The 22,917-nt window shown below is 41.6% G+C and overlaps 1 protein-coding gene and 1 pseudogene across 1 annotated transcript in view; both read right to left on the bottom strand.

Annotated features, from left to right (window-relative positions):
- The window catches only part of LOC141270770 (uncharacterized), a 103,723-nt gene that overhangs the window by 64,400 nt on the left and 16,406 nt on the right, over positions 1 to 22,917 (bottom strand). The window lies entirely within an intron of this gene.
- Positions 8,150 to 22,917, bottom strand: part of LOC141270768 (uncharacterized) — a 153,781-nt pseudogene continuing 139,013 nt past the window's right edge.

Below are 22,917 nucleotides of genomic sequence, written 5' to 3'. Positions count from 1 at the left end.
GTTCCTTCACTTTAACCTCTCCCACGTTGAGCTATTCCCGAACATTAACCCCAAATCTACCTAGTGTTGGGCAGAATACAACATTGTCACTAACGCATGTTACAATACACATTACAACAATACGCATGTCTTCAAGGGGAAACACAGGCAGTATGTCCATCTTCATACAGTTCTGTTGACATACATGTAATATTTCAGTACACTTAGCTTGTACGTCATACTAAAAGCTCAGAATGCCATAGAGGGACACACCAGGTGCTGAGTGGAATGTATATACAGTGGGGGAAATAACTATTTGATCCCTTGCTGTTTTTGTAAGTTTGCCTACTGACAAAGACATGAACAGTCTATATGTTTAAGGCTAGGTTAATTTTAACATTGAGAGATAGAATATCCCCCCAAAAAATCTAGAAAATCACATTGTATAAATTAGATACATTTTTTTGCAGCAAGGGATCAAATACTTATTTCCCCCACTGTACAGTGGGGAAAATAAATATTTGCTACACTGCCGATTTTGCAAGTTGTCCCACCTACAAAAAATGGAGAGGTCTGTAATTTCACTAGACACAAATACCACACGTAACCAACGGATCCATGTCCTGTGGACACTCCCATACCAATTTATAACCAACTTCAAGGACCCTAAGCACGCCACCACGAGAGTACTTGACAACCTTAAGTACTCGAGACCCCCCTTCCTCTGATAAATATCGCCTGCTCAATCCCCCCCCCCCGCAAAGGCTGATGACTGTACGTCAATTCTGTCATTGTTCAAATGAACTCTGTCCCTCAACCAAAAATCCTCCAAGCCAAAATGCCGAATTGACACTCCCCCGTGTTCGGAAACAAATTTCGAAACGGCCCTGTTCACTTTCCTCCATGCTCTATTCAAACTCTCTATCGACCTCCCGTGTCGCCAACTCTTGTGGGGAACAATCTCTGACCAGACTGTTATCATCCCCGGAAAAGATGGCCAAAGCCGTGAAAAATCGTGCCTGATGTCTCTAATTAGTTCCCTACATGGCCTAACCCCTAAGTCATTACCCCCCACGTGTAACAGCAGCATGTCCGGGGGGCGATCCAAACGAACAAACTGATTTACCTCCCGCAATACCTTGTTCCACCTCATCCCCCCAAAACCCAGCCAGCGTATAGCGGCTTTGTCCCTTGAGATGCAGAGTTGCCTTCCATCTCGTCGCACATCTGCCCGCAACGCGCCCCAGTGGATGTAGGAGTGGCCCATTATCCAAACCAGTGGAGGGGAACCTAAGCAGAACACAATATATGATTAGAACACACCCATACACAATTATCACAGGTTAACTATTGCTTCCGGTCTCACGTACGATAAAAATCGCTTTGATTCCCACCTTCCTATGCGTTTTATGGTATCTGTGCTCAGGCCGTAAGCAGCTTCCGTAGTGGCCCCTATCCGGAAGGAGTGAGGGGCAAAACTGAGTGGATCCAATCCCACCTTATTCAAACACTTACTAAAAATGCTGGTGAATTGGTATTGTGATAAAAACGTTCCGTCTTAGTGACACAACAGTGGCCCGCCCGAATTCCCCCCAAGCCCCTTGAAATGTTCGAAGGTTTTTAAAGGACACATCTCTGACCGCAGCACCGTTACAAACCATACCTTCTTCCCTCTCCCTAATTGGTCTGTTTTTGAATGCCTTAACCAAAATTCAACCCCTTCCTTTGTTGCCAACTCGTCCCTAGTTAGCACCCCCCCACCTTTTTTCTTAGATGGGGCTACCAGCTCGCTAACTCTTAGTGCCCTGAAAAACGCCCTGGAAAAACCTAACCGGAAGAGCGTTATCTCATACTCAGAGCTGCAGATCCCTACCAGTTCCTTCCCCAAACGTTCCAGGAGCTTAAACGACCGCGGGCTCCGACCATCCCTCTGTGCCCGCCACCGATGAAACCCTTTAATTGCCTGCTTTTCTAGGGGATTATTCGTCAGATCCCTAACCCCCCTGGTCTTAAAGCCAAATCCCAGGCCCGCAATTAATTGATTTACCTTGAATACTGACCAATCCTCCCAAGCCCCTTTGCTTAACCATAGGAGCAGCAAGCCTACCTGGTCATCTTCAGACAAAGCATTACCTATACCAGTGATGGCGAACCTTTTACGGACCGAGTGCCCAAACTACAATCCAAAACCCACTTATTTATCGCCAAGTGCCAACACGGCAAATTAACCTGAATACTGAGGTTTTAGTTTAGAAAAAACAACTCATCCAGAGAGCAGACAAGGGTAGCATAGAGCAGCCACAGAAAGTAGCAGGGGTATGAGACTGCAGAAATAAAGAATGTGCTCATCCCCATCTTGTTATATGCCCCCATCCATGTATAAATGCCGCCCTCCCCCAACCATGTATATATGGCTGCCCTCCCCCAATCCATGTATATATGGCTGCCGTCCCCCAATCCATGTATATATGGCTGCCCTCCCCCAATCCATGTATTTATGCTGTTTCCCCCCCATTCCATGTATATATGCTGTTTCCCCCATTCCATGTATGTACACTGCCCCCCCATTTCATGTATATATGCTGTTTCCCCCATTCCATGTATATACACTGCCCCCCCATTCCATGTATATATGCTGTTTCCCCCCCCATTCCATGTATATATGCTGTTTCCCCCCCATTCCATGTATATATTCTGTTTCCCCTCCATTCCATGTATATATGCTGCCCCCCCATTCCATGTATATATTGTTTTCCCTCCATTCCATGTATATATGCTGTCCCCCCCATTCCATGTATATATGCTCTTTCCCCCATTCTATGTATATATGCTCTTTCCACCCATTCCATATATATATGCTGCCCCCCATTCCATGTATATATGCTGTTCCCTCCCCCATTCCATGTATATATGCAGCCCCCCATTCCATGTATATATGCTGTTCTCTCCCCCATTCCATGTATATATGCTGTTTCCCCCTCCATTCCATGTAGATATGCTGTTTCCTTCCCCCCATTCCATGTATATATGCTCTTTCCCTCCCATTCCATGTATATATGCTCTTTCCCTCCCCCTCCCATTCCATGTATGTATGCTCTTTCCCTCCCCCCTCCCATTCCATGTATATATGCTCTTCCCCCCTCCCATTCCATGTATATATGCTCTTTCCCTCCCATTCCATGTATATATGCTCTTTCCCTCCCATTCCATGTATATATGCTGTCCCCTCCATTTCATGTATATATGCTGTTTCCCCCCCCCATTCCATGTATATATGCTCTTTCCCTCCCATTCCATGTATATATGCTGTTTCCCCCTCCATTCCATGTATATATGCTCTTTCCCTCCCAAGCCATGTATATATTCTGCCTTTCCCCCATTCCATGTATATATGCTCTTTCCCTCCCATTCCATGTATATATGCTGTTCCCTCACCCCCCATTCCATGTATATATTGCTGTTCCCCCCTCCCGCCCCCATTCCATGTATATATTGCTGTTCCCCTCTCCTGCCCCCCATTCCATTTATATATTGCTGTTCCCCCCTCCCGCCCCCCATTCCATTTATATATTGCTGTTCCCCTCTCCTGCCCCCCATTCCATTTATATATTGCTGTTTCCCCCTCCCGCCCCCCATTCCATTTATATATTGCTGTTCCCCCCTCCCGCCCCCCATTCCATGTACAGTATATATTGCAGTCGTCCAACCCCCGCCGCCCCCCATTCCATCCTGCTGGCACCGCTGTTCATATAAAAAATAAAAAAAAACATAACAAACACTCCTACTCACCTTCCTTCCTCTCCCGCGCCTCATCCTCTCCTGTAGCCAGCAGCTGACTCCAGTGTCCTAGCGACGGGGTGCATGACGTCACTGCCTTGTGCCTGTCACTTGTACGCTGACATCAGCTGCTGGCCTCTGATAGGCTAGCAGGGTGTATAGCGGCGCACGGGCCTGGCATATCGTGTGCTGCAATACACTTCAGCTAGATGTGTATCAGAGAGCGCACATCTAGCTGAAGTGGGGACTGGCGTCGGCGGGTTCCGAGTACTCACCCGCCGGGCCAGGTCCTGGTCCAGTAGCGCTAGTGCTGCGGCGATGACGCGCGTGCCCTTAAGGAGGGCTCTGCGTGCCCACTCTGGCACTCGTGCCATAGGTTCGCCAGCACTGACCTATATCCCTCCCACAGCTCCCAAGCTGTTCGATAGGCCTTCCATGTGCTAAGGGATAGGGACGATTTAATTAATGGTTGGGCTGCACAAATGCCAAGCTCCATAAGTGTTGCCGGCACTCGATCCCCTTCTCCTCCGCCTCTGGGGCCAGCGACCGAAAGTGATCCCACTGAAAACGAGAAAGGGCGTCAGCAATTGAATTCTTTTAGTCTGGTATGTGCGAAGCTGTTATACAGGCGTTTATCACTAAATACTCCAATGCCAGTTGCCTTAACACCCTGATTATGGTGGGGAAGATGTTAACAGCCAGAACTTCCGCCATGTTTTCGCAGTGGAAACTAATCTGTTTGTTGCGAAAATGCTGACCCCATAGTGTAACCGCAACCATGTGCTATTCCCCCACACACCATTGGCTCCTGAAATAAGCGGCAAACCCTGTGCTACCTGCCGCGTCTGTGAACAGCTCTAAGTCGACATTGTCTGTCACCTCTTCATCAATGAACGCTCTTTATACCCTTTATGCTCTTTTGACAATCTGATGTAGTGGTGAGGGGCATTTAGGCCTGCCGTTGCCCCTGCCAACCTTCAGGAGAAGACGCGCCTATGGGCATTACCCTACATGCAAAATTCAGCTTGCCTAGGAGTGATTGTGTCTCCTTCAAAATCATCTTTTTCAGCCGCCTAGCTCTTGCCACTTTGGCCCTTAATGCCACCACCTTCTCATCCGGTAACATTCCCCAGGAAACAAATTTGCGAGGACAGGCCCTCAGTTTTCCCCTGTGCCAGGGGACTCCAAATAACTCCGCCACCCATTCCATGGTGTGCAATGTGGACCCACATCACGGTGAGTCTTTTTGGCCGAAGCACAAAAAATCATCCGGATAATGAATGATTGGTGCCCCTGGAGATGGGGATGTGGGAGCCAAGGGGGGCGGCTGGAAACAGTCTCAATGCGCGTTTCGCAGCGTGTAATGCAGCTTTTTCAAGTGACCTCGATCGGTAAGGTTCAATGATTATATTATCTACTCTGGCACTGCCCTGGAATACTTATATCTAATTTGATTACACCTTACCACCATAATACCTACTTGCACTTCACTTTTTTGTAGTAGAACAATCTAGGGGATCTGTGTTTCCGCGTTGTGGGTTCGACTGTATTCACCGGTTACTGTTGTTTTCTTTTACGATTTTTGTCTCTGTACTGCCTTTATACGTGTATATTGTGATTAATAATAAAAATGTTCTTATATACCAGTAAACTCATTGCTCTCCTAGTTTCTCATATTGTGTCGGCGTTGGTATGATTCAATGCACCATGGCACTATTACGTGCCTTGTGTGTCTTTTCAATATCATGGCACTGGCCTCTAAAGTATTGATTATGTATTCATCCGTATGCTCTTATGACAGCTCACTGATCCTTCACTAACCTGCCTACTATTTTACATAATGCATCTAGTAGTGCAGGGCCAGGTAAAATAGGAGGCAGGTCAGTGAAGGCACAGTGAGTTGTCATAAGAGCATACAGATGAATATGTAAGCAGAGCCCCAGATAGAGCACCCCCCACAGGCCGCCCCGGAGCACGAGCATATCATTACTGAAAGTAAAGATTACACAAGAACCACAGGACGGATTTCATCAACCAAGGTATCATTTTAATCAGTGTAATGACACCCACCTGACAGTGAATGTAGTTTACTGAGTCCAATCCTGCTGACAGGTGCGCTTTAAGTTCTGTTTTTCTATTGTATGAAATACTTATTTCATGCAATAAAAAGCAAATTAATTATGCAAAAATATTACAATGTGATTTTCTGGATTTTTTTCAAGATTCTGTCTCTCGCGGTTGAAATGTACCTATGATAAAAATTACAGACCTCTCCATTCTTTGTATATGGGAAAACTTGCAAAATCAGCAGGGTATCAAATACTTATTTTCCCTACCTTATATATCATTACATGACACATGAGGTCTCTGAGGGAATGGACTCAGATGCTGACACAAGGCTTATGTGGCACTTGGATTCTGGCTTTCACGGGCAGAAGCTGCTGAGACAAGCCTCCATTCAGGTTACGAAGAAAAGATGGATGAGATTCCTTCTTGTAACTTCTACACTTATTCTGTATTTTTCTACAATAATTACTTTATCAAGAGAATCCAATAAACCATTATATTTTTTTATAAGAATTATCGTGACATCCTCCTTAGTATATCAAAACTGGTAAGAAGCCAGTAATAAATATATAGATTTAGCAAGTGAGAACGGCACATCCACATTGCTTAACATGTCAAATCTTCTTTACTACAATTCCATTAAAATGACATAAGAGATATTCACGAGTAATAGAATAGAACAATTAAAAGCTTGGACAAAGTCACAGATCAAACTTGATATTTATTAAAAAAAAATGTCTACAATGGAGGAAGTTTTTCCTTATCATCAAATATAACAATGAACTTTACTAAATACTCTGATGCACGCCATCACAAAGGTAGCGTTCACTGTGACAGGAAATACATTAAAGTAACCACTGGCAAATGTGTTTGCTGCATTGACTATGTAGTATCTCCAAAAAACACAAGCTTTACATTTATTATCATTTACATTTCAGGCAGCATATATCTCTGATGAATTGTATGAACGAGTTTATGTCTTCTGCAAAAAGATACTTACCCTTTAGTAAAAAGCATATGGTCCAATGACCAAATGTAAATCTGTAATAACAAAGGATAAAAAACTTTGAATAATACAGATAATAAAGTTTGATGGAAACAAAAGTGACCCTAAACACAGTATGATACCCCCACAGTGAATTCCTCCACAGTACCCTCCACACGCACGGTATGATGACCCTACTGTACTCCTCCCTCAATCCCCCTGACAAAGAATGGTGACCCCATCACAGTATGATACTCCAACTGTACTCCCCAAACAGCCCCAGATGTACTCCCTAGTATAATGGCCACAAAAAGCGTTCCATACAGTATAGTTGCTTCACATAGTCCTCCATACAGTATAACGGGGCTCTGCATTGCCTTCCATACAGTATAATGGCCCTATATAGTGCTCCATAGAGTATAATGGCCCACATAATGCTCCATACAGTATAATGGGCCCACATAGTACTCCATACAGTATAATGGGCCCACATAGTCCTCCATACAGTATAATGGCCCCACATAGTCCTCCATACAGTATAATGGGCACCACATAGTGCTCCATACAGTAGAATGGCCTCACATAGTGCTTCATAAAGTACAATAGCCCCACATAGTGCTCCATACAGTATAATGGCTTCACATAGTCCTCCATACAGTATAACGGGGCTCTGCATTGTCTTCCATACAGTATAATGGACCACATAATGCTCCATACAGTATAATGGGCCCACATAGTGTTCCATACAGTATAATGGGCCCCACAAAGTGCTCCATACAGTATAATGAGCCCCACATAGTGCTTCATACAGTACAATAGCCCCACATAGTGCTCCATACAGTATAATGACTTCACATAGTCCTCCATACAGTGTAACGGGGCTCTGCATTGCCTTCCATACAGTATAATGGCCCTACATAGTGCTCCATACAGTATAATGGCCCTACATAGTGCTCATACAGTATAATGGCCCACATAATGCTCCATACAGTATAATGGGCCCACATAGTGCTCCATACAGTATAATGGCCCCACATAGTGCTCCATACAGTATAATGGGCCCCACAGAGTGCTCCGTACAGTATAATGAGCCCCACATAGTGCTTCATACAGTACAATAGCCCCACATAATGCTCCATACAGTATAATGGCTTCACATAGTCCTCCATACAGTATAACGGGGCTCTGCATTGCCTTCCATACAGTATAAATGACCTACATAGTCCTCCATACAGTATAATGGGCACACATAGTATTCCATACAGTATAGTAACAATTTTAGAACTGCCGTCTCTTTTGTACATTCTATCTCCAAAAAATTGCAATATTTGGTCAAAATGTAATTTGTACCAGAAAATGGCATCACTGAAACCTACAGCTTCTCACACAAAATATAAGCTGTCACACATCTCCGCTGATGGAAAATTGCGAACAGTCTGTCTCTCAAAACATGACCACACAAAAAAAAAATTTTTTTTCACACAATATTTATTGCACAAAAGTATTAGAACATAAATAAAGGTACATAGGTTTGATATTGCCATAATCGTGCACACCCACAGAATAAAGGTAACGCCTTATATATGCAGCACTGGAATAGCGGAAAATTGAAAACATCAAAACACAACAGAATAGCTGTTTATTTTCTATTTCTCGCTATAAAGAGTTCATAAAAAATAAATACAACTCATCATGAAAAAAAAGCCCCCATACAGCTATGAAAATGAAAAAAAAAAAATGTCATGGTTCCTGAAACATCCCGTTTATTTAAACTTATTTATTAAATTTAAATTAAATTAAATTTATTTAATTAAACGAAAAAAAAATAGTCCTAAAGACCAAAAATGGGCACCCCCTTAAGGGGTAGATGGACACCTCAGGGGCTTTTCATGTATAAAGATGTAACCCCCATACAGAGTTTGAATATAGACTTAGGCCTCAATCAGACGAACATTTGTTTTTTTCTGTTAATAATTTTTTTTTTTTTTTTTTTAAAAAGATATTTCAATATGTTGGATCTATTTTTGGTCCGTGCGGCTTTTTTTCTTACAAACTTTGTCATCCAGTTATTTTTGTTTGGCAACACCTCTCACATAAACTGCTCAGTGAATAATGGACAGCACCCAGATGACAACACGGATGACATCTGAGAGTTACCAGTTTTTTCCACAGACACATTCACTTGAACGGGAAGGTTTACTCTACAAATCAAATGAAAAACAGACGTCTCCTTTTTTTTGCTGACAGCCTCAGGCTGTGTTCACACTATTATTTAGGAATTTTCTTTTTTCTGTTCCATTTTTGGAATAAGCAACCAGGATTCATATTCAAAACTGATCTGTTGTACAACCAATGCAATCAGAAGCAGAGTGGTCCCTTTTATTAATAAGTTCCTCTGGGTACTGATAGGTGTTTTTTTAGGAACGTGTGACTTTACTATAACTTGCATTTTTTTCTTTCTCATGTATTCAATAAAATGCTAAAAAAAAAGAAAAAGCACTACTTCCCCGTGTGTGTACTTTGATGTCTAGCAAGATTTCCTTTCACTGTAAAACATTTATCACATTCTGAACATGAAAATGGTTTCTCCCCTGTGTGAGTTCTCTGATGTACAACAAGATGGGATTTCTTTACAAAACATTTCCCACATTCTGAACATGAATATGGCTTCTCCCCTGTGTGAATTCTCTGATGTTTAACAAGATGTGATTTCTGCTGAAAACATTTCCCACATTCTGAACATAAAAATGGCTTCTCTCCTGTGTGAACTCTCTGGTGTACAACAAGTTTGGATTTCTCGCTATAACGTTTCCCACATTCTGAACATGGAAATCCCTTCTCCCCTGTGTGAGTTCTCTGATGTACAACAAGCTGTGATTTCTGTTTATAACATTTATCACATTCTGAACATGAAAATGGTTCCTCCCCTGTGTGAATTCTCTGATGCATAACAAGATGTGCTTTCTTATAAAAACATTTTCCACATTCTGAGCATGAAAATGGTTTTACTTTTTTAAGAGCTATTTCATGCTTAATAGTCCTTCTATTATTTTTGTTTTGCATATCGGTTATGGACGAAGCAGAAGAAAGGACCTGTTGAAAATGATCAGAGGAAAGATTTTTTCTGAGAAGGGCTTGAGGTTTATCTGGGATAATGGCATGTTCTTCATTTGTATCTGGTGTAACACCATGATCATCTGCTGCAAAATCTGAAAATATCAGAGGTCCCTCTGAGCTCCTGGTACACTCATCTACCAAGAATAAAAGTGATTTTATTATTTTTTTAATAATAGTGCAGTAAAATCATATCAAGATTATCAATATATGTTTTATACAATTTCATACAAATTATAATACGAATCAGTTATCAATTGACTAAGAAAGTAGAGCACAAAGCAGGGACTATTAGATTATGACGTTGGTTGTGCTGTTTCAATTTTTCACTTCTCTGTTGGATAGGATTGATCTTCTCCATAGGTTCATGTTTAACTTCGTCTGTCACCAATCATTACCAGTTATATCAGGGGTGGGGAACCTTTTTCTGCCAGGAGCCATTTGGATATATATACCATCATTCGGGGGCCGTACAAAACTATCAACTTGAACTTTATCTTGGTATATTTGGTCAAACATTTAATTATCTCACCCCTAATGTGATGGCTGGAGCTGCATCTCTTTAACGAGGCTTGTCATGTTAGGTGGTATTAATGATTTTGCTACTCGAAACTGCATTTCCAGGTCTGCAACACAGTCAACTCTTTGTGATAAGTTTTGTAAAGAACTTGCAGCAGAAGGTTGTACTGAACACAGATGTATATTACACTGCATGTCTCCTCACAGTGGGAAATTCATCACTGGTCATGTTACATTTATAAAATTCCAGCAGAGGGAGGTCTGCTGTATACATCGCATAGGAGACACCAAGACTGCTCTCTATATATCATATAGGAGACACAGAGACTGCTGAATATACATAACATAGGAGACACCGGGAGTGGTGGATCTAAATCACATAGGAGACACATGCCTTGATAAATATACATCACATAGGAGACACTGGGGCTGCAGCATCCAAATCACATAGGAGTCAATGGAGTATATACACTGCTCAAAAAAATAAAGGGAACACTTAAACAACAGAATGTAACTCCAAGTAGATCAAACTTCTGTGAAATCAAACTGTCCACTTAGGAAGCAACACTGATTGACAATCAATTTCACATGCTGTTGTGCAAATGGAATAGACAATAGATGGAAATTATTGTCAATTATCAAGACACCCTCAATAAAGGAGTGGTTCTGCAGGTGGGGACCACAGACCACATCTCAGTACCAATGCTTTCTGGCTGATGTTTTGGTCACTTTTGAATGTTGGTTGTGCTTTCACACTCGTGGTAGCATGAGACGGACTCTACAGCCCACAGAAATTGATCAGGTAGTGCAGTTCATCCAGGATGGCACATCAATGCGAGCTGTGGCAAGAAGGTTTGCTGTATCTGTCAGTGTAGTGTCCAGAGGCTGGAGGCGCTACCAGGAGACATGCTAGCACGCCAGGAGACGTGGAGGGGGCCATAGGAGGGCAAGAACCCAGCAGCAAGACCGCTACCTCCGCCTTTGTGCAAGGAGGAACAGGAGGAGCACTGCCACAGGCCTGCAAAATGACCTCCAGCAGGCCACAAATGTGCATGTGTCTGCACAAACAGTTACAAAACCGACTCCATGAGGGTGGTATGAGGGCCTGACGTCCACAGATGGGGGTTGTGCTCACAGCCCAACACCGTGCAGGACGCTTTGCATTTGTCACAGAACACCAGGATTGGCAAAGTCGCCACTGGCGCCCTGTGCTCTTCACAGATGAAAGCAGGTTCACACTGAGCACATGTGACAGACGTGACAGAGTCTGGAGACGCCGTGGAGAGCTGCCTGCAACATCCTTCAGCATGACCGATTTGGCAGTGGGTCAGTAATGGTGTGGGGTGGTATTTCTTTGGAGGGCTGCACAGTCCTGGATGTGCTCGCCAGAGGTAGCCTGACTGCCATTAGGTACCGAGATGAGATCCTCAGACCCCTTGTGAGACCATATGCTGGTGTGGTTGGCCCTGGGTTCCTCCTAATGCAGGACAATGCCAGACCTCATGTGGCTGGAGTGTGTCAGCTGTTCCTGCAAGATGAAGGCATTGAAGCTATGGACTGGCCCAGACCTGAATCCAATTGAGCACATCCGGGACATCATGTCTCGCTCCATCCACTAATGCCACTTTGCACCACAGACTGTCCAGGAGTTGGCGGATGCTTTAGTCCAGGTCTGGGAGGAGATCCCACGGGAGACCATCCGCAACCTCATCAGGAGCGTGCCCAAGCGTTGTAGGGAGGTCATATAGGCACGTTGAGGCCACACACAATACTGAGCCTCATTTTGACTTGTTTTAAGGACATTACATCAAAGTTGGATCAGCCTGTAGTGTGTTTTTCCACTTTAATTTTGGGGGTGACTCCAAATCCAGGCCTCCATTGGTTAATAAATTTGATTTCCATTGATGATTTTTGTGTGATTTTGTTGTCAGCACATTCAACTTTGTACAGAACAAAGTATTCAATGAGAACATTTCATGCATTCAGATCTAGGATGTGTTATTTGAGTGTTCCCTTTATTTTTTGAGCAGTGTATATCTCAGAGGATAAACTGGGACTGGAGCATAGCCATCACAAAGAATAGAATGTGGCTGGAACATATACATCATGTAGGAGACAGTGGGGCTGGTGTATATACAGTAGGAGACAATGGGGCTAGAGGATATACATCAAAGGAGACACGGGGGCTGCCGCTGCTGTCTTCCTCGGTGACACGAGACTGAATCACACGCTGACACCGCCCAAAACCTATGTACAGACGCTGGCACTGTCCAACATCAGAACATAATCCTTAATTGCATGCAACGTAGCATTCAGTACTGTATTGCATACTTACAGTGAAAAAAGGAATTCAAATGCTGGCGGACAGCAAAACAAAGCTGCTAGCCTGATCACTGCAGTCCTTTCAGTAGCCATGCTGTGCACCCAAACAGTAGTTTTCCATAACATATGGGGTACAGGTATACTCAGGAAAAATTTCACAACAAATTGGGTGGTCCATTTTCTCCATGGCGTCCACAATCAACTCCAGCCAAAATAGTGCTCCTTTCATTCTGAACTCTGTTATGTATCTAAACAGTAGTTTCTGACTACATTTGGGGTATCAGTGTACTTAGGAGAAATTGCACAACAAATTGTGCAGTCCATTTTCTCACATTACTCTTGCAAAATGAAAAGTTTGGGACTAAAGCAACATTTTTGTGGAAAAAATTAAATTTTTCAAGTTCCAATGTTATAAAATTCTGTGAAACACCTATGGGTGTAAGATGGTCAACACATATCTTGTTATATTCCTTGAGGGGTGTAGTTTCCAAATGGTGTCAGTTGTGTTTTTTTTACTGGTTTTGCTACCTTTGGGGCTCAGCAAATGCGACATGGTGTCTGCAATCCTTCCTTTCCGAGCCCTGCCATATGCACAAGCAGTAGTTATCCCCCACATATTGGGCATCGAGGTGCTCAGGAGTACTTTCCATTTTCTCCTGTTACCTTTGTGAAAATGAAAAATTTGGGGCTAAACAACATTTTTGTGGAAAATAACAATTTTTTAATTTTTTGTTTACTCTTTGTTTTAACTCCTGAGAAGCACTTGAAGGCTTACATTTCCTAAATGTGATTTTGAATACCTTGGAATAACGTTTGGGCATTTTTTGATATATAGACCCCCAAGTCACATAATATGTGAAGTGGTCCCTAATAAAAGAGGTTTTGTAAGTTTTGTTGGAAAAAATGCTCCTAAATTTTAACCCTTCTACATTTCTGACAAAAATAAATATGTTTAAAAAATGATGCTGATGTGTATTAGACATGTGGAAAGTGTTACTATCTATTTTAAGGGGACAAAAATTAGAAGTTCAAATAATGCTAATTACTTAATTTGATTTTCCATAGGGACACCATAGAGAGAGAGAGGATCCACCCTCAAGGACAGGACACCAACAGATTTAAAAGACGGAACCTCTCTTCACGCTTCATTGGTTTACAGAGCATGAGAGGACTTCTGTTTGTTTAACTAGGTAGAGGAACACACATATATTACATATATACATACATATACACAGACACACAAAACACAATAGGAAAATCATTTCCCACTAAATTCTCTACCAAACTCTTTTTTTTCTGCACCCAGTGAAAAGTGGGAAGAGTAAAGAAAATTCCAAAACCATAGAAGGGAAGGAATAAGGAAGGGTGCTGTCATGGGTTCCGGAAAATCAAATTACCACAAAGAAATGATCATTTTTGCCATCCCCACGCCAGCACCATAGAGAGCGGGAGATAACAAAGAAATCCTTAGGGAGGGACCACCTCTTGACGAACCTTTTTCCCAGAAGAAAGATCAGAAGCCCCGAAAGGCAACCGATAGTGCTTAAAAAAGATGGATGGTGAAGACCAAGTTGCCGCCCTACAAATTTGTTCAAGAAAGGCATTGGACCATTGTGCCCACAAGGTAGATACCGTTCTTGTAGAGTGAGCTTTCAAATTCTTAGGAGCGAGGTGTCTGCCTGAAGAATAGGCTAATAAAATTGCCAATCTAACCCATCTAGCAAGGGTCTTTTTAGATGCCGACTGGCCTTTGTTTGGACACTGAAAGAGAACAAAAAGAAAGGTACTGTGTTTTCTAAGTATTGAAGTAAACACCTCCTGACATCAAAAGAGTGGAATCTAGCCTCCTTCTCATTCCTGGGGTCATTACAAAAAGAGGGTAAAATTATCTCTTAAGACCTATGAAAGGATGAGGACACCTTAGGGAGAAAAGCTGGGTCTGGCCTAATGAAAACTCTGTCAGAACGAACATTGGTAAATGGTTGGTTTACTGATAAAGCCTGTAATTCCCCTACCCTTCTAACGGCTCAAATGGGGATCTAGTAAAGGCATCTAAGACTAAATTAAGGTCCCATGGTGGAACCTGAGGCACAACCACAGGTTTAGACCTGTCCATCGACCATATGAATCTCACTATCCATGGGTGGTCAGCAATTTTTTGATCAAAAAGAACAACCAAGGCTGATATCGGTACCTTAAGGGTGCTAATGGACAGACCTAACTCCAGACCTTTCTGTAAGAATTCTAAAATAATAGTCCATGGAACTGGATCATTCACAAAGGGATTTATCTGCGAGAAATGTAAAAAAACTCTTCCAGACCTTTGCGTAAATCTTGTTACCATCTTCCAGCACCCCATCAGGGTAGAAACTAGATTTTTGGAAAATCTTTTTGATTTAAGGAGCTGACGCTCAAATGCCATGCCGTCAGATGTAAATTCCTTACCTTACACCCGGACGAAAGACTGGACCCGGGAAAAAGAGGTCCAGGATTTTCGGGAGAGCCCATGGATCCTACACTGCCATTAGTCTTAACCAAGTGAACCGTGTTCTTTTGGGCCAAAAAGGTGCCATCAGAATCACTTAGACTTAGTCCGACCAAATCTTCCTTAAAACTAACAGTATCAAGGAGATTGGTGGGAAGGCAAAAGCTAACTCCAGAGACCATTTGTGGAGAAAAGCATTCACCCCACAGGGGGTTTCCGTCGGATCTAGGGAAAAAAAACACCTTCCTGTTGACCTTGGTCGCAAAAAGGTCTATCCTAGGCTGGCCCCTAATACTATTATCTTCTTAAATACTGTAGGGTTCATTGACCATTAGTTCTGATTTAGCTGGTGACGGCTTTGATAGTCTGCTTTGATATTGCCCTTTCCTTTTAAATAATCTGCCGATAGAGACAGGAAATTTTCTTCTGCCATAACTTTGAGTTTCCCTGTTTTGGTCATCAGAGACCTGGAACTTGTGCCCCCTTGCTTGTTTATATAGAACACTGCTGTCCTGTAGTCTAAAATAATTTTTCACATTTCCACCTTTTTTTTCCGTCAAATTATTTTTATTAAGGGAATTTTACAGTAATAGAGGAAACATGGAAAATAATGCAAATCACAAAAACTTGGAATAAGGCGATAGGTATGGAAAGAAAGAAGGGAGGGAGGGGGAGATTGGAGAAGGGAAAAAGGGTAAAAAAAATAGGGTATAGGGAAGGGACGGAGGAAAACAACAAAGAAATATAAAGTCGCTGTGAAGTTACATAATCATCTTGGCTATTTATATGTATAATCAATTAGCTTTAAGGAAGAAACTGTTATAAACATAGAAAATAATTCAAGATTAATATAATATCACGTAATATAATATTCCGGCATTGCTATATTACATATTCAAAAGTGAAGGCATGGACTAAGGATAAACTCCTTATTCCATAGATGCATCTCATGTTGTACTTCTGTAACGAATCGTTTCTAATTGCAAAAGAAAATTCAAAAGAATTGTGCGACAAAACTGTCTATAATCTCTTCAACAGATGGGATTTTTGTTGATTTCCAATTACTAGCTAACATAATTTTGGTAACCAGTAAAATATGGATTATGCAAAATATAATTTTAGGTTGAAAATCATCTATTTCGAGAGAAAGCAATGAACGATGTGGAGCAAATGGAATTGTAATGTTTGTTACTTTCTTTAAAAGTGTATATACATCTTCCCATAGCTTTTTTGATTTTAGGACATTCCCAAAATGATATGACAGACATTAGCCTTTTAACCGCATTCTCTCCAGCATAAATCTGATTAGTTCAAGAAAGCAGAATGCAATCTAACTGGTTTAAAGTACCATCTTGTTAAAAGTTTAAAATATGATTCATGGAGAGTGGTGTTGATAGTGGAGAATTATGTATGTCTAATAGCCTTTTGCAATTTCACAGAGGAAAATTGTATATTTAGATCTTTTTCCCATTTAAATGAATAATTAGGCTTCATAAATGTGGGATCTTCATTGAATATAGAGTAGATTTCTTTCATTTTCCAAAAATTATTATTCATGAATAAGAGATATAATATCTTTGGGTAGAGTAAGTGGGGGGGAAAGTAGGATAGTCCCTTATATATTTTCTTGCTTCTATAAAACTCTTCTTTTGGAAGGCCAAAGTCCAATTGTAATGATTGGAAATTGATAGGTGAATTGGGTGTATTTTCTTTCACAAGCATTGAAAAATCGATTATTCCTAGCTTTCCCCATTTTTCACATGGAAAATAAGGAATCACTATGCTAAGTAATGAAATTGGAAGGATTTTTAACTAAATGTTTATTCGGGGTGCTAATGATTTTTTACTGTCTCCAGGCAAAAATTGTAGCCAATATTAAAAGGTGTGTTGGAGGACGGATTTTAGAGTCAATTATGGATTCCAAAATTAAGGAAGATAATGGGATATTCCCATTAAATGAGGTTTCCAAACCTACCCAAAATATTTTTTTTGAGTGTAGAAGTCATTGTCTACTTTGTATTATTAAATTGGTAAGATGGTATGCTAGTAGATTTGGTATTCCACCCTTTAATTTATGTTTCCATAGAATTTGTTTTGAAACTCTGGCAGCCTTTGCATTCCATATAAAATTATTTAATTGTTTTTGTATTTTCTTTTTCCATTTTTTCTGGTACATATTGTAGCATGGCCCCAAAAATATAAATGTATTTTTGGAAGAATTGTCATTTTATATAATTTTACCCAACCAAGAGGATTCATTTTTTGTATTATTATTTATGTTTTCTTGGATTTCCTTATATAGATCAGAAAGGTTTATGTCGATTATCTCAGAGCCCATGTTTGGTACCTTAATTTCTAAATATATTATATGGTTGCCTCCCCAGGAATAAGGGAATTATTTTTAAATTGAATCAATCAGTTCTGAATCCATAAAAAATATTAAAAATTTACAATTTTACTGGATTTATTTTGTAAGAGGACAAACATGAAAAAGTTGTGGTTAATTAAGTAATTTCTCGCAAGGAATTTAATGGGTCCATTACGGTCAAAATGGGGTCATCTGCAAACAAATGTTCCCTATTATTGGTTGGTATACCTTTGATAATAGAATTTAATCTTATTGATTCGGCCAGGGGTTCAATGATCAAGGAAAAAAGTAAGGGTGAAAGGGGGCATCCTTTAGTAATCGCAAAATTTTTGGATAGGCAATTACTTGCTAGAACATTAGCGGGTGGACAAGAATATGGGGCTTTTATCGCATTAAAGATTCTGCCTTCAAATCCAAATTTAGAAAGTACCTAAAAAATATAGCCCCAGTAAATACGATCGAAGGCCTATTCTGCGCCCATTGAAATAAATAATGAAGGAATTTTCTCTCTTTCTATTAAAGAGATAAGGTCTAAGATCTTTCTCGTTCCATCCAATGACTGCCCATGATAAATCCCACCTGATCTGAATGCATCAGATCTGGAATAATTTTATATAGTCTTTGGGCGAGAATCTTTGAATATATTTTAATGTCAGAGTTTAGTAATGAAAGTGGTCTGAAATTGGACAGAATTGATGGATTGCTGCCTTGTTTTGGAATAACTGAAATACATGCTTGCAAAGTTTCTGTAGCGTCGGCGTCTCTGCCTCCTGCCGGGCAGAGACGCTGTTCCCCTCACCGCTGCGGTCCCAATCCGGCGTTCTCCAGCTCCCCTGCTGCTGCTGTTGCATGCACCGCGCAGCTTCCCGGGCAATGTGCTTAGGGCGCGCGCTCCCTCTTAAAGGGGCCGCGCGCGTCGTCCTAAAGAGTCCCCGGCCAATGGTCGGAGGACCACTCCTATATAAAGCACCTCCTCCAAAATGGAGGTGCCCGTGCAAGGTTGTTGTTTGTGTGCTAACACTCTCCTCAGCCCTCAGGTTCCAGTACCTGCCAGCCTGTCTGTCAGCTGTGCCCACCAGCCCGTCTATCAGCCATGCCCGCCTGCCTGTCAGCCGTGCCCGCCTGCCTGTCTACCCGGATCACCTGTCAGGCCACCTGCCGTGTCCGCCTGCTTGCCTACCTGGATCACCTGTCTGGCTACCTGCTGAGCTCATTCGCTGTACCGGTCAGCTTCAGCCATCTGACCAGTGGGAGTCGCCTGCTCTCACACAAGGTCGGTGCCAGAGTGGCACCTGGTCCACCTGCCCGGTCCCTCCCTGGTTCACGGAGTCGATTAAGCCACCTTGTGGCCAGGGTCGGTCCGAGTTGGCACTTAGTTACGCCCCTCTGGTCCCTCCTTGCATCTCAGCAAAATTTTGCCTGGAGGATGTTGTAGTGTCCAAATTTTGATCTTGGATAATATTGAAGTCTCCAAACAGGATGAGGTCTCCCTTCTGATTTTTTTTTTTTTTTTTTTCATCAATTTATTTAAGAATTCTATTTGGCCCCTGTTTGGAGCACATATATTCACTAAAGTACAATCTTTATTATTAATCTTACAAACCAAAACATGGTACCTACCATTCTTATCTATTTTTTCTGAAATAAAAGCAAATGTTAAAGTATTTTTAATTGCGGTTATAACACCCGCTTTTTTCTTATCTGAGGAGGCACTTAATATACAACCCCTGGCAAAAATTATGGAATTACCAGGCTTGGAGGATGTTCATTCAGTTGTTTAATGTTGTTGAAAAAAAGCAGATCACAGACATGGCACAAAACTAAAGTCATTTCAAATGGCAACTTTAGGGCTTTAAGAAACACTAAAAGAAATCAAGATTACAAATGTGGTACTCAGTAAGGATAGTTTTTTTCAGACCAAGCAGAGGTAAAAAATTATGGAATCACTCAATTCTGAGGAAAAAATTATGGAATCACCCTGTAAATTTTCATTTCTAAAACTAACACCAGTATCAAATTAGATCGGCTCGTTAGTCTGCATCTAAAAAGGTGTGATCACACCTCGGAGAGCTGTTGCACCAAGTGAACTGACATGAATCATGGATCCAACAAGAGAGATGTCAACTGAAAGAGGATTATCAAACTCTCCTTTGAAGGTAAATCATCAAGCAATGTTGCAAAAGATGTTGGTTGTCCACTGTCAGCTGTGTCTAAAATCTGGACCAAATACAAACAACATGGGAAGGTTGTTAAAGGCAAACATACTGGTAGATCAAGGAAGACATCAAAGCGTCAAGACCAGAAATTTAAAGCAATATGTCTCCAAAACAGGAAATGCACAACAAAACAAATGAGGAACGAATGGGAGGAAACTGGAGTCAATGTCTGTGACCGAACTGTAAAAAACCGCCTAAAGGAAATGGGATTTACATATAGAAAAGCTAAACATAAGCCATCATTAACACCTAAACAGAAAAAAACAAGGTTACAATGGGCTAAGGAAAAGCAATCGTGGACTGTGGATGATTGGATGAAAGTCATATTCAGTGATGAATCGCGAATCTGCATTGGGCAAGATGATGATGCTGGAACTTTTGTTTGGTGCCGTTCCAATGAGATTTATAAAGATGACTGCATGAAGAGAACAAGCAAATTTCCACAGTCATTGATGATATGGGGCTGCATGTCAGGTAAAGGCACTGGGGAGATGGCTGTCATTACATCTTCAATAAATGCCCAAGTTTACATTGATATTTTGGACAGTTTTCTTATCCCATCAATTGAAAGCATGTTTGAGGATGATGACATCATTTTTCAAGTTGATAATGCATTCTGCCATAGACCAAAAACTGTGAAAACATTCCTTGAAAGAAGACACATAAGGTCAATGTCATGGCCTGCAAATAGTCCAGATCTCAATCCAATTGAAAATCTTTGGTGGAAGTTGAAGAAAATGGTCCATGACAAGGCTCAAACCCGCAAAGCTGTTAGTACAATAAACCTTATTTCAAGGCAGAAACATTACTGTGTCCAACAGTTATTACATATATCAAACTGAAATAGCTGTTGCAAAAACACCAATTTTTATAAAACATTAAGCTTAAGATTAATAGGGGTGCCCAAACTTTTTCATATAACTGTATCTTTGACCTTTTTTTCAGTTTTGAATACTCTATCTTTGATATCTTGTAAAGATATATGAAGCATATCAAATCTTTTGTTCATGTTCATTTCTATTGAACTGTCGGATGATGTAATTAAACTGCGTAAGAATTCTTCTGAAAGTGACAAAATTTATATGTAGTGATGTACGTTGATGTCAGTCTGTGGAACTATATCTGATTTTCCTTGAGTCAATATTTCTTCTACAGAGCCTTTTTAATAAGCCTTATTCTGAAGCTTTACATTATATAGTGGAGATAATATATTGTCTTCTTGATACAGGGACTCTTTCAGTAAGTGCTGGGAGTCTCTGCTTTAATTGTCATCTACGCTGTGTGATAGATCGCTCACTCAGCTGCACACAGAGGTAGACAAAGGTACGCTGTCTCTCTAAAACTTCTGGTTGGTTTATTAAAATGAAGCATAAACCAACACTGAGTCCATAAAAGAAAACACAGCCCGCTGGGCAAAACAGGAAGACTAAGCAAAATGGTAACACAAAAACACAGTCTTTGTGGAAGTAGGGATCCGCCTGCTCAGAGCTCAGCAACTCCACGTGGTTCAGGATAGCTTCACACAAACAGATCTGGGGTCCCTCTCTCCTGACCTACTGAACACTGAATGCCTCAGTTGGCCGAGTATATAAACCCCCCCAGACCACACCCTTGGGTGGAGATATGGAGAACAACCTCCCGCCCACTCTATGATTGTTCTCATAAGAATACGCCCTTTACAAATGGTACTTAACCCCTCCTTGCACATAACATGCTGGAGGAAACTTAATGGTTGTAATTCACTGAGGCTAATAGCCTCAGGGAAACATATCTCCCCTCCTGCACTTTACCAGTGGCTTTGTCACAGCTGGAAGCTGCAGTCAGAGCCTGTGTCTCATCACCAGCTCTGGGACTAGCACTGGTATATATAAGAGCTTTATGACAGGAGCGCGGTTCCCTTGCTTTGTCCATGTCACAGTGTGGCATTACTGTCTGAGAACTTCTCTTCTTGTTAGCAGATGTATTAGAGTTGTGAGCTGCAATCAGAACCCGTGGCTCAGCGCCGGCATTATAACCTGCATTGCTGTTTATTGTAATTATAAGATGTTTATGGCAGCTGAACTGTTCCTCTTTGTCACCCCTGCTAGGTTGAAGCATTGTTCTCTGGGGGTCTGTGCTCCTGTTAGTGAGTGTGCAGTGGTCTCCACCTTCTGTCTGCGGCTCAGTGCTCATCTCAAAGCTGGCTCCCGGACTCTGGGCATATGTCATTGATTCATGGCAGGAGTGCAATTGTTTTACACTTCTGACAGCTGTTTGTGCACAAGAGCTGCGTTCTGTGTCAGCTTTAGTATCTCCATATGATATGGACTCTCTGGGATTTTTCTTTGGAATCTGACCACTACTTGAGGGTTCATTCGGTCTTCGGCTACAGGTACTGCATGACAAAGTTTGGATGTCTTGGTCTGTACCTTTGTTGGAGTCTTTAGTGTTGTTGTGCTTCTTGTGTGACTTAGTACTTTTACTGGTGAGGCTTGTCTGGAGCCAGAGGGAGCGTCTTTTTTCTTATTTGTTGTCATTTTTATAATCCAATAAGCTGAAAAGTGGTCCAGAAATCCAGAAGGTGTTCCAATAAGATTAGCAGGTTACATTTCCATCAGAAAATCCTTGGAGATAGCTTTATCAGAATGCATAGAGCAGGAGCTCAGAAGCATGCCTCCATTCAGTAGCAGCTTCAGGTCACATCTCCCACATTTCAACCTAGTCCAGGTAGGGCTTGTACCAGAGCCAACCTGAATGCTGTCAGTTCCTTCAGATTTGAGGATGCTTGTCTCAGAGCCTGTGACCACTGCCCCTGAAAAGCTCTGTTCTCCAGATGTGCCCCCCAACTGAAGGGACTTGCATCCATGGTAATAACTGATGGATTCAAGATTTCCCAGGAAACTCCCTGTAGCAGATTCTCCCGACAGAGCCACCGAATTAGGGACTCCAAAGTTGTTTTTGAAACCAGAATCCTTTTGTCTAGGTGTCCCTTGAATTTTTTTTCTGCATCCAGAACTTCTCACTGAAGCGTTCTGAAATGAACTTGAGCCCATGCGACTACCAGAATGCACAATGGCAGGGACCCTAGGATGGGGTCAGTGACACT

The sequence above is a fragment of the Phyllobates terribilis genome, unplaced genomic scaffold (assembly GCF_046119375.1).
Source record: "Phyllobates terribilis strain yellow unplaced genomic scaffold, ASM4611937v1 Scaffold_5__5_contigs__length_657084704, whole genome shotgun sequence".
NCBI lineage: Eukaryota > Metazoa > Chordata > Amphibia > Anura > Dendrobatidae > Phyllobates > Phyllobates terribilis.
This window is presented reverse-complemented; position numbering and strand designations above follow the sequence as displayed.